Below are 10,987 nucleotides of genomic sequence, written 5' to 3' on the forward strand. Positions count from 1 at the left end.
TCATATACATTAATGATCTGGATGATGGGGTGGTAAATTGGATTGGTAAGCATGCAGTTGATACTAAGGTAGGTGGCACTGTGGATAATGAAGGAGGTTTTCAAAGCTTGCAGAGAGATTTAGGCCAGTTAGATGAGTGGGCTGAACGATGGCAGATGGAGTTTAATGCTGATAAGTGTGAGGTCCTACATTTTGGTAGGACTAATCAAAATAGGACATATATGATAAATGGTAGGGCATTGAGTAAAGCAGTAGAACAGAGTGATTTAGGTGCATAGTTCCCTGAAGGTGGAATCTCATGCGGATAAGGTGGTGAAGAAAGCTTTTGGTATGCTGGACTTTATAAATCAGAGCATTGAGTATTGGAGTTGGGGTGTAATGTTAAAATTGTTCAAGGCATTGGTGAGGCCGAATTTGGAGTATTGTGTACAGTTCTGGTCATCGGATTATAGGAAAGATGTTAACAAAATCGAGAGTACAGAGGAGATTTACTAGAATGTTAGCTGGGTTTCAGCACCTAAGTTACAGGGAAAGGTTGAACAAGTTAGGTCTTTATTCTTTGTACAGAGGAGATTTACTAGAATGTTACCTGGGTTTCAGCACCTAAGTTACAGGGAAAGGTTGAACAAGTTAGGTCTTTATTCTTTGTACAGAGGAGATTTACTAGAATGTTGCCTGGGTTTCAGCACCTGAGTTACAGAGAAATGTTGAACAAGTTAGGTCTTTATTCTTTGTACAGAGGAGATTTACTAGAATGTTACCTGGGTTTCAGACCTAAGTTACAGAGAAAGGTTGAACAAGTTAGGTCTTTATTCTTTGTACAGAGGAGATTTACTAGAATGTTAACTGGGTTTCAGCACCTAAGTTACAGGGAAAGGTTGAACAAGTTAGGTCTTTATTCTTTGTACAGAGGAGATTTACTAGAATGTTAACTGGGTTTCAGCACCTAAGTTACAGGGAAAGGTTGAACAAGTTAGGTCTTTATTCTTTGGAACGTAGAAGGTTGAGGGGGGACGATAGAGGTATTTAAAATTATGAGGGGGATAGATAGAGTTGACGTGAATAGGCTTTTTCCATTGAGAAGGGGAGATTCAAACAAGAGGACATGATTTGAGAGTTAAGGGGCAAAAGTTTAAGGGTAACACGAGGGGGAATTTCTTTACTCAGTGGTAGCTGTGTGGAATGAGCTTCCAGTAGAAGTGGTAGAGGCAGGTTCGGTATTGTCATTTAAAGTGAAATTGGACAGGTATATGGACAGGAAAGGAATGGAGGGTTATGGGCTGAGTGCAGGTCAGTGGGACTAGGGGAGAGTAAGCGTTCGGCTCGGACTAGAAGGGCCGAGATGGCCTGTTTCTGTGCTGTCATGGTTATATGGTTATATTGATGTTGAAAATGCAGTTAGACCACAATCTGATGAGGATAAATGGAGCCTATCACTGGTTGTCCAAAAATTGCCGGAATAGGATGAGGTTGTAAACGCGCAGAACTACTGAGAAAATATCAGCGGCATCTTTCCCAGTGGCAGGGTGGTAGAAACTGAGCACGATTCTCCCAAGTGCGGCTTTGCCAACGCCTCGTACGACTGCGACATGACCTGACTGGTGATGGCCAAACTCGGCCCCTCACCCCCGTCTACCCACGACACCTCCTTCACATCCCGCTCTGTTCTTGGGGGTTGGGTGGTCAGCAGTGAGGGAAAGGGGGGGTGGAGGGGGATGGACAGCAGTGAGGAGGGGAGGGGAGGGGAGGGGAGGGGGCGTTGGACAGGCAAAGAGTGAGGGGAGGGGAAGGAGGGGGTGGAGGGGAAGTGGGGGTCGGATAGGGAGATAGAGGGGAGGGGAAGTGGGTTGTGGAGAGGGAGGGGTAGGAAAGGTGTGGTAAAGTGGAAGGGAGGTGGTGATGGGGAGGGGAGGTGGTGGGGTATGGACAGGGAGAGGAGGTGGAGGGGTAGGAAGGGTGGGGTGAAGTGGAAGTGGAGTGGAGGGGGTGATGGGGAGGGGAGGGAGGTGGAGGAGATGAAGGGGACGGGAGGGGAAGGACATGGTGGGAATGGAGGGAGGGGGTTGAGGAATGGTACCCCAGCCCCCCACTGTTGACCATGAAGGCCTGACTTCGATCCCAGCGCCTCACACTCGAAGATCGGACGCCACAGCCCACGTCGAGGCCGATCGACCCTAATCCCCCGGACCTCAGTCCACCTCCCCTCCCCAGCCGAGCGAGATCTCCCACCCACCTCCTGGGGCCCCTGACGTCACACCTTCCCCTTCTAATTGGCGTGGCGGGTTAACTTGGCGACCCGAGGGGCAACTTTCCCGCCCAGAGGCTGGTCGGTCGATGGATGCGGTTGAGGCAGGGACGGTAACATTTACGAAGCGTTCGGACGGTGAGGCGGACTGGAAAGATTTACAAGGATGCGGCTGAGACTCGAGGGACCGAATCGAGAGAGAGAGATGTAGGGCAGGTTGGGATACCCACACTCCCATCGCTCTGAAGTCGCAGGTGTTCCGGCCGACATCTCGCTGAGAGGCGGAAGCTTCTCTCGCATCCGAACTGGGCCAGTTGTTAAACCGGGATAAATATCTGGGCGAGTTGAGTGGTTTTCGAAGGATTTGAGGCTTGTAGGGTGGGGGCAGGCGGGGGCTATTGATGAGGTCACGGGGTATCACAAAGGCAGGTTGATGGGGTTGTAGGTATCCCGGGAGGGACTGGAGAGAGGGGTGCTGAGGGGAATTTGCCAGGGTTCTGCTCTCCATCACTGCCCAGTGTCGGGGGAGAGAGAGAATTGCATTCAACTGAATTGTCTTTATTACTTACATCCTTCATATTCCTGAGGGGTAAAAATCTTTATGTTACGTCTCCGACTAAACGTGCAATGTGCAATTTATGGTAATTTATAATAAATAAAAGGACAGTCTATATAACATAGAAATACATTTGTATCAGTGTGAATTAATCAGTCTGACGGCCTGGTGGAAGAAGCTGTCCCAGAGCCTGTTGGTCCTGGCTTTTATGCTGCGGTACCGTTTCCCGGATGGTAGCAGCTGGAACAGTTTGTGGTTGGGGTGACTCGGGTCCCCAGTGATCCTTCGGGCCCTTTTTACACACCCTGTCGCTGTAAATGTCCTGAGTAGTGGGAAGTTCACATCTACAGATACGCTGGGCCATCTGCACCACTCTCTGCAGAGTCCTGCGATTGAGGGAAGTACAGTTCCCGTACCAGGCAGTGATGCAGCCAGTCAGGATGCTCTCAATTGTGCCCCTGTAGGAAGTCCTCAGGATTTGGGGGCCCGTACCAAACTTCCTCAACCGTCTGAGGTGAAAGAGGGGCTGTTGTGCCTTTTTCACCCCCCAGCTGGTGTGTGCAGACCACGTGAGATCCTCGGTGATGTTTATGCCGAGGAAATTAAATCTGTTCACCCTCTCAACCCCAGGTCCATTGATATCAATAGGGGTTAGCCCGTCTCCATTCCTCCTGTAATCCACAACCAGCTCCTTTGTTCTTGCGACATTGAGGGAGAATTGTTTCCTTGACACCCTGTCAGGGTGAGGACCTCTGGGTTCCAGTCTCCCCACTCTCGGGGGGACGCTGGGGCTTTGGAGAGGGCGCAGAAGGGGTTCACCGGGATGATGCGTGGTTTAGAGGGCACGGGCTTTCACGAGAGGCCGGATAAACTTGGGATGTTTTCTCTGGAGTGGCGGGAGCTGATCGAGGTTCGTCAGAGGCGTAGAGAGTGTGCACAGAGAGAATCTGTTTCCCAGGGTCCAACACCAGAAGGGGAGGGGGGGGTCGGTTCAGAAGGGGGGAAGTGAGGGGTAAGTTTTTTCACTCGGAGAGAGGTGGGGGCCTGGTACGGTGGTGGAGGCAAAGACATCAGGGGCTCTTAAGAGATGTTTGGATAGACACAAGGATGTGAGGACGGTGGAGGGATACGGACAAGGTAGGAGGGATTATAGTGTTTGGGGGGGTTTTAATTTGCATTTTCGCTGGCTCGGTACAGCACCGTTTTCATTTCTGTCCCGTGTTCCCGACGGAGTCTCATCTGGGCACATGCAAGGCATTGCACTTGGGGTGGTCGAGTGGAAGGAGGAAGTGTTACCGTCACTGGGAGGCTATCAACGGCACCGGCTGGCGCGGTGCAGGGCGCCCCTCCCCTCCGCTGGCCCGCAGGTCACCCTCGGGCCGGGTGTAGCACCTGCTCAGCCCCTGATCAGGGTCACCTGGGGGCAGGTGGGAGTGCTGACCGGTGACTCCTGGGTTACAGAGAGGACAGGTAGAAAATGAGAGAGAAATGGAGAGAGAGAGAGAGACACACACACACAGACAGAAAGAGAAAGAGAGAAATTGAGAGAGAGAGACTGACAGAAAGAGACAGGAATGGGAGGGAGAGAGACACACAGACAGAGAGAGAAATTGAGAGAGACACTGATAGAGACAGAGAAATGGGGGGGTGGGGAGAGAGAGAGGGGTTCAGACAGAAAAAGAAAAGGAGAGACACACACACAAAGAAAGAAACAGAAATGGAGAGACACACAGACAGAGAGAGAGGGCGATGTTGGGGGGGGGTGTTGAGGGATCAGCCAGAGTTCCTGCCCCCCCCCCCCATAGGTTCCTATTAAGTCTCTCCCCTCTCCCCATAAACCTGTACCTTCCGAACACAGATCAGGACAGCCCAGGCCCTTCCGCTCACGGCATTGTGCTGGCCCCTTTAACCTACTCCGAGATCAATCTAGCCCTTTGCCTCCCGCACCGCCCTTCATTTCCAATTATCTGTATTAAATGTCAGGGACGCATCGGCCTCGACCGACAGCTCTGGCAGGGTGTCCCCTCTATCCGTGACACTCATAATCCTACACACCTCGATCAAGTCACCTCTCATCCTCCAGAGAGAGAAGTCCTAACTCACTGAACCTCTCCTCACAAGACACACTCTCTAATCGAGGCAGCACCCTGGTGAATCTCCCCTGCACCCTCTCTGAAGCTCCCACATCCTCTCCACAATGAGGTGACCAGAACTGAACACAATACTCCGAGTGTGGTCGAACCAGGTTGTTATCGAGCTGTAACACTACCCCCCGGCTCGTGAACTCAATCCCCTGGCTAAGCAGACAGCACACCACACGTCCTCTGGGTGTAACCCCAGGTTCGGTGGGCTGTGTTAGTCCAGGGAAAGTCGCTCTCTGGCCCCGGCAAACTTGTGAAATCTCACTTGTGTGGATTCTGCGTGACGTTTCCCCGTCACCGATCAGTAACCCGGAATAATCAACAGGACACCATACGCAGCTAGGCGATTTAGCTTTATAATTCTTAATTTCAGCTATAGGTTTAGTAAAGAAAACAAAAAGAAGGGAAAGGGCCCATTTTAATGAAACAATCCAATCTGCACGTTGGAGATCAGTGTTTTCCCGTCCATTTGTCCTCCATCGATTTCCCCCGGGTTAACCCTTTCATCTCTGGAATCAACCTGGTGAACCTCCTCTGCACCGCCTCCAAAGCCAGTCTATCCTTCCTCAAGTACGGAGAACAGAACTGCACGCGGTACTCCGGGTGCGGCCTCACCAGTACCCAGTACAGTTGCAGCGCGACCTCCCTGCTCCTGAATTCAACCCCTCCAGCGATAGAGGCCAACGTTCCGCTTGCCTTCTTAATAACCTGTTGTACCTGCAAGCCAACTTTTTGCAATTCAGGAACAAGCACTCCCGAGTCCCTCTGCACAACAGTGTTTTGTTATTATACATGCGTGCTATTATTCCTTCCAAAGGGGATGATCTCGTATCTACCAACACTGTCCTCCATCTGCTCACTCATTTCACCTACCCGTACCTCTCTGTAGACTCTCCGCATCCTCTGCACAATTTGCTTTTCCACTCAAGTCTGGCAGCAAACTTAGACACACTACACTCGGTCCCCTCTTCCAGAACGTTAATGTGTACCGTGAACATTTGTGGGCCCAGCACTGACCCCTGTGGGACACCACTCACCACTGATTGCCAACCAGAGAAACACCCACGTATCACCCAGAGTATCCCAACTCTCTGCTTTCTATTAGTTAAACAATCCTCTATCCATACCTATCCATACTAATGCATCACCGCCAACTCTTTGCACCCTTATCGTATGGATAATAAGTCTTTCATATGGCACCTTCTAGAAAGCCTTCTGGAAATCCAAGTAAATAACACCCATCTGTTCCCCTCTATCCACTGTGCTCATCATATCCTCAAACAACTCCAGCAAGTTTGTCAAGCAGGACCTCCCTTTGCTGAATCCACGCTGTGTCTGCATGACGGATCCATGTCTTTCCAGATGCCTCGCTATTTCTTCTTTAATGATAGCTTCAGGCAATTTCCCAACTACAGATGTTCAATTAACTGGCCTACAGTTACCTGCCTTTTACTCTCTCTTTCCTTCTCTCTCTCTGCCTCCCCCCCCTCTCTCTCTCTCTCTGTCTCCCACCTCTCTTTCTCAGCTAACCCTGTTTCCTCCCTCTATCTCTCTCTCCCTCCCTCTCTTTCTTGGCTTTACCCCTTTTCTCCATCTACCTCTCCCTCTCTCTGCTTCTCCCTTCTCTCTCCCTGCCTCCTCCGTTTCTCTCTCCCTCCTTCCTCTCCCTCCCACTGCCTCCCCCTTCTCTCGCTCCTTCTCCCTGCCTCCCCCTTCCCTACCCTGCCGACGATGCTCCCCCCACCCCTTCCCTCCCTCCACGCGTCCTCCCTCCCCTCCGCAGCACTGTTCGGTGACTCACATCACAAGGCCTGTTTCCTGTCACCCTCTTCCTGTCCCCTGAGACATCCTCACGCTTCCTGTTTGCCCGTGACATCTGGCTGCCCATGCCAGCCTTCCCCCTCTCGAAACTTGGCGCACGGCCGCCTGTTGGGCATGCAGCTTGGGCCGAGGTGATGGAACTCGCAATCCTCGAGCCTCCTGCCCCAGGGACAGGGCCCATCTGAATGCAATCAGCCCATCACCCCTTCCCCACCGCTCTATTCTCTCTCTCTGCACTCAGGCTAGGTAAAACTTGAACCCCATCTATAAGTTCGCCGATGTTGGTGGTGGACTCTCAGATGGGGACGAGGAGCCGTACACGAATGAAAGCAGGCCAGCAGTGGAGAGGGCGAGTCGTTGCCCCTGGTTACCTCCCTTGCAGACTGCATGCCCTGTCCAGCGTTGCCCCCAGCAACCGTCCTGCACTTTGAAGCCTGCGTGCCTGGCCAGGGTTGCTTTGGCAACGGGCCTACATCCTGAGGTCTGGTTGTCCGGCTGGTGTCATCCTGGCAACAGGCCTACACCCTGAGGCCTGAAACTCAGATGGAGACGCGAGGGCGTACAGGGGCGAGACAGACCAACTAGTGTCACAACGACAAACTCGCACTCAACGTCAGCGAGACCAAAGAGCAGATTGCAGGGTAAACCGAGGGAACACGGACCAATCCTCTTAGGGAGATCAGATCAGATGTGGAGTGAGTGAGCAACTTCAAGATCTCTTGAGGACCCCAGCTGGATGCCATGCAGCTACAGGGAAGGCAAGACAGCGGCTATATTTCATTCGGAGTTTGAGGAGATTTGGTTTGTCCACTAAAACACTCGAAAACTTCTACAGATGTACCATGGAGAGCATTCTGACAGGCTGCATCACCGTCTGGTATTGTGGGGTGCATAGAAACGATACAAGTTGCAGAGAGTTGTGAAGTTAGTCGGCTCCATCACGGGCACCAGCCTCCGCAGTATCCGAGACATCGTCAGGGAGCGGTGCCTCAGTGTCCGTCACTAAGGACCCCCACCCCCCAGGACATGCCCCCTTCTCACTGTCACCGTCGGGAAGGAGGTACAGGAGCCTGAAGACACACACTCAGCGATTCAGGAACAGCCTCTTCTCCTCTGCCATCAGGGAGGGGGTACAGGAGCCTGAAGGCACACACTCAGCGATTCAGGAACAGCCTCTTCCCCTCCGCCATCAGGTAGGAGGTACAGGAGCCTGAAGGCACACACTCAGCGATTCAGGAACAGCCGCTTCCCCTCCGCCGTCAGGTAGGAGGTACAGGAGCCTGAAGGCACACACTCAACGATTCAGGAACAGCCTCTTCCCCTCCGCCATCAGATTTTTAAATGAACATTGAATCCAACGACATGACCTCACTAATTTTTTTTACTTCTGTTTTTCTGCACGACTTATTTTAACAAACATTTTAACAACGTATATAATGTTCCCAAACTTATTCAAGCTCAGATGGCAAGAGTTACAGTCTTGCGATGGTATGTAAGAAAAGCTCAGTTCAGATGCGAGGGATTGAAGTGGGAGAGAGATATTTGTCATCTGAATAAAGAGGTGTCGTTGATCCTCCTCGATGTCCTCTAAAGCTTAAGAGCGTTGTCTTCAAGTGATAATCTACCAACCCAGGCAAGGGTTAGACACCCCGGTAGATTCCACAGGGTCGCCCTTCCACGCACTAATAGAGAGAGTGCGCAGAGGAGATTTACAAGGATGTTGTCTGGATTGGGGAGCGTGCCTTATGAGAACAGGTTGAGTGAACTCGGCCTTTTCTCCTCGGAGTGACGGAGGATGAGAGGTGACCTGACGGAGGTGTACAAGATGATGAGGGGCATTGATCGTGTGGATAGTCAGAGGCTTTTTCCCCAGGGCTGAAATGGCTGACGCGAGGGGGCACAGGTTTAAGGTGCTGGGGAGTAGGTACAGAGGAGATGTCAGGGGTAAGTTTTTTTTACACAGAGAGTGGTAAGTGCGTGGAATGGGCTGCTGGCAGATGGTGGAGGTGGATACGATAGGGGCTTTTAAGAGGCTTTTGGATAGGTACATTGTCAGAAAAATAGAGGGGTATGAGTAACCCTAGGTAATTTCTAAGGTGGGGACATGTTCGGCACAGCTTTGTGTGTCGAAGGGCCTGTATTGTGCTGTAGGTTTTCTATGTTTCTATGAAAACAAATCTTGAAAAATATTGTCCCATTGTAAGGAGAAGTGTTTCATGCAAAGTGGATGAACCAGCCCTCACAAAGGGGTCAGAAGGGGGGAGAGAGCGCCATTTCAGGTTCCTGGGTGTCAATATCTCTGAGGATCTGACCTGGTCCCAACATATTGATGCAGTTATAAAGAAGGCAAGACAGTGGCTTGATTTCATTAGGAGTTTGAGGAGGTTTGGTTTGTCACGGAAAGAACTTGGAAACTTCTACAGATGTACCGTGGACAGCATTCTGACAGGGTGCATCACCGTCTGGTATTGGAGTGGGGATGTGCACAGGATCAAATTAATTTGCAGAAAATTTGTAAAGTTAGTCGGCTCCATCACGGGCACCAGCCTCCGCGGTATCCGAGACATCGTCAGGGAGCGGTGCCTCAGGAAGGCAGTGTCCGTCATTAAGGACCCCCACCCCCCAGGACATGCCCCCTTCTCACTGTCACTGACGGGAAGGAGGTACAGGAGCCTGAAGGCACACACTCAGCGATTCAGGAACAGCCTCTTCCCCTCCGCCATCAGGGAGGAGGTACAGGAGCCTGAAGGCACACACTCAGCGATTCAGGAACAGCCTCTTCCCCTCTGCCATCTGGGAGGTGGTACAGGAGCCTGAAGGCACACACTCAGCGATTCAGGAACAGCCTCTTCCCCTCCGCCATCTGGTTTCTAAATGACATTGAACCCGTGAACATTACCTCACTACTTTTTTTTTATTTCTGATTTTTTTTGGCACTGTTTATTTTAACTTAACCATTTAATAGACACGTATATACTTCACGTGACTCAGTTTTTAAAAAAAAATCTGTATTTGCTGGCACTGCTCTCGCTGTTAAGTTTAACAAATGTCATGACACATGCCAGCGATATTAAGTCTGATTGTGACTCCGAACCAGGAAGCCTCACCATCTGGGACTTGGGGAGATTGGGGGTACATTACAGGAGACTGAAAGCGCCCCCCCAGCACCTCTTCCCCTTCGTCACCCGGTTCCAGAACGGTCCACAGACGCCACCTCGCTTCCCCTATGCACCAGTTACACCTTGCAGCCCAATTACTTTACTGCGGCGCTGCTGCGAAATACATTTCTTGACGCAGAGCGGAGAAACTCAGTCCGATTCTGACTCCCTCCTACAGCCTGAGGCCTGGTTGTTCTGGCAACCGGCCTACACCCTGAGGCCTAATTGTCCAGCTGGTGTCGCCCCGGAGGGTTTACCTGGGCCCAACCCATTCATGCGCTCATGAAAAAGACAAGCCAGTGGCTAGATTTCATTCGGAGTTTGAGGGGAGTTGATATTTCACCAAAGACTGCGACACCTTACCACAGTCGTTTAGTGGAGGCCATTTTGACTGGTTGTGTCACCCCCTGCTACGGAGGCCCCGACATGTGGGATCATGAGAGGCAGCAGAGGGCTGCCGACTCGATCAGCTCCATCAGAGAAACAGCCCTCCCCACCGTCGATGAAATCCTCAAAAGATGCCATCTGTAAATTTGCTGACGACGCACAAGATGGTTGGCTGGATCTCAGAGTCTCTGTACGAGAGGGCGTACAGGAGTGAGATAGGCCAACCAGTGGAGTGGTGTCACAGCAACAACCTGGCACTCAACGTCAGTAAGACAAAAGAGCTGATTGTGGGCTTCAGGAAGGGTAAGACGAAGGAACGCATACCGATCCACATAGAGCGGTCAGGGGAGAGAGTGAGCAGTTTCAGGTTCCTGGGTGTCAGGATCTCTGAGGATCTGACCTGGTCCCAACACATCGATACAGTTATAAAGAAGGCAAGACAGTGACTACATTTCCCCTCTGCCATCCGGTTTCTAAATGGGCATTGAACCCGTGGACACTCCCTCACTAGTTCTTGATTTCTGCTTTATCTTTAGCTTTACTTATTTCAACTTAACTATTTAATAGACATATAGACGCTTCGTGTAACTCAAGCTTTTCCCCCTGTATTTATTTATCACGTATTTCATTGTACAACTGCCATAAAGTTAAACAAATTTCACAACCTATGTTAGATCTT

This window comes from Hypanus sabinus, unplaced genomic scaffold (genome assembly GCF_030144855.1).
Source record: "Hypanus sabinus isolate sHypSab1 unplaced genomic scaffold, sHypSab1.hap1 scaffold_773, whole genome shotgun sequence".
Lineage (NCBI taxonomy): Eukaryota > Metazoa > Chordata > Chondrichthyes > Myliobatiformes > Dasyatidae > Hypanus > Hypanus sabinus.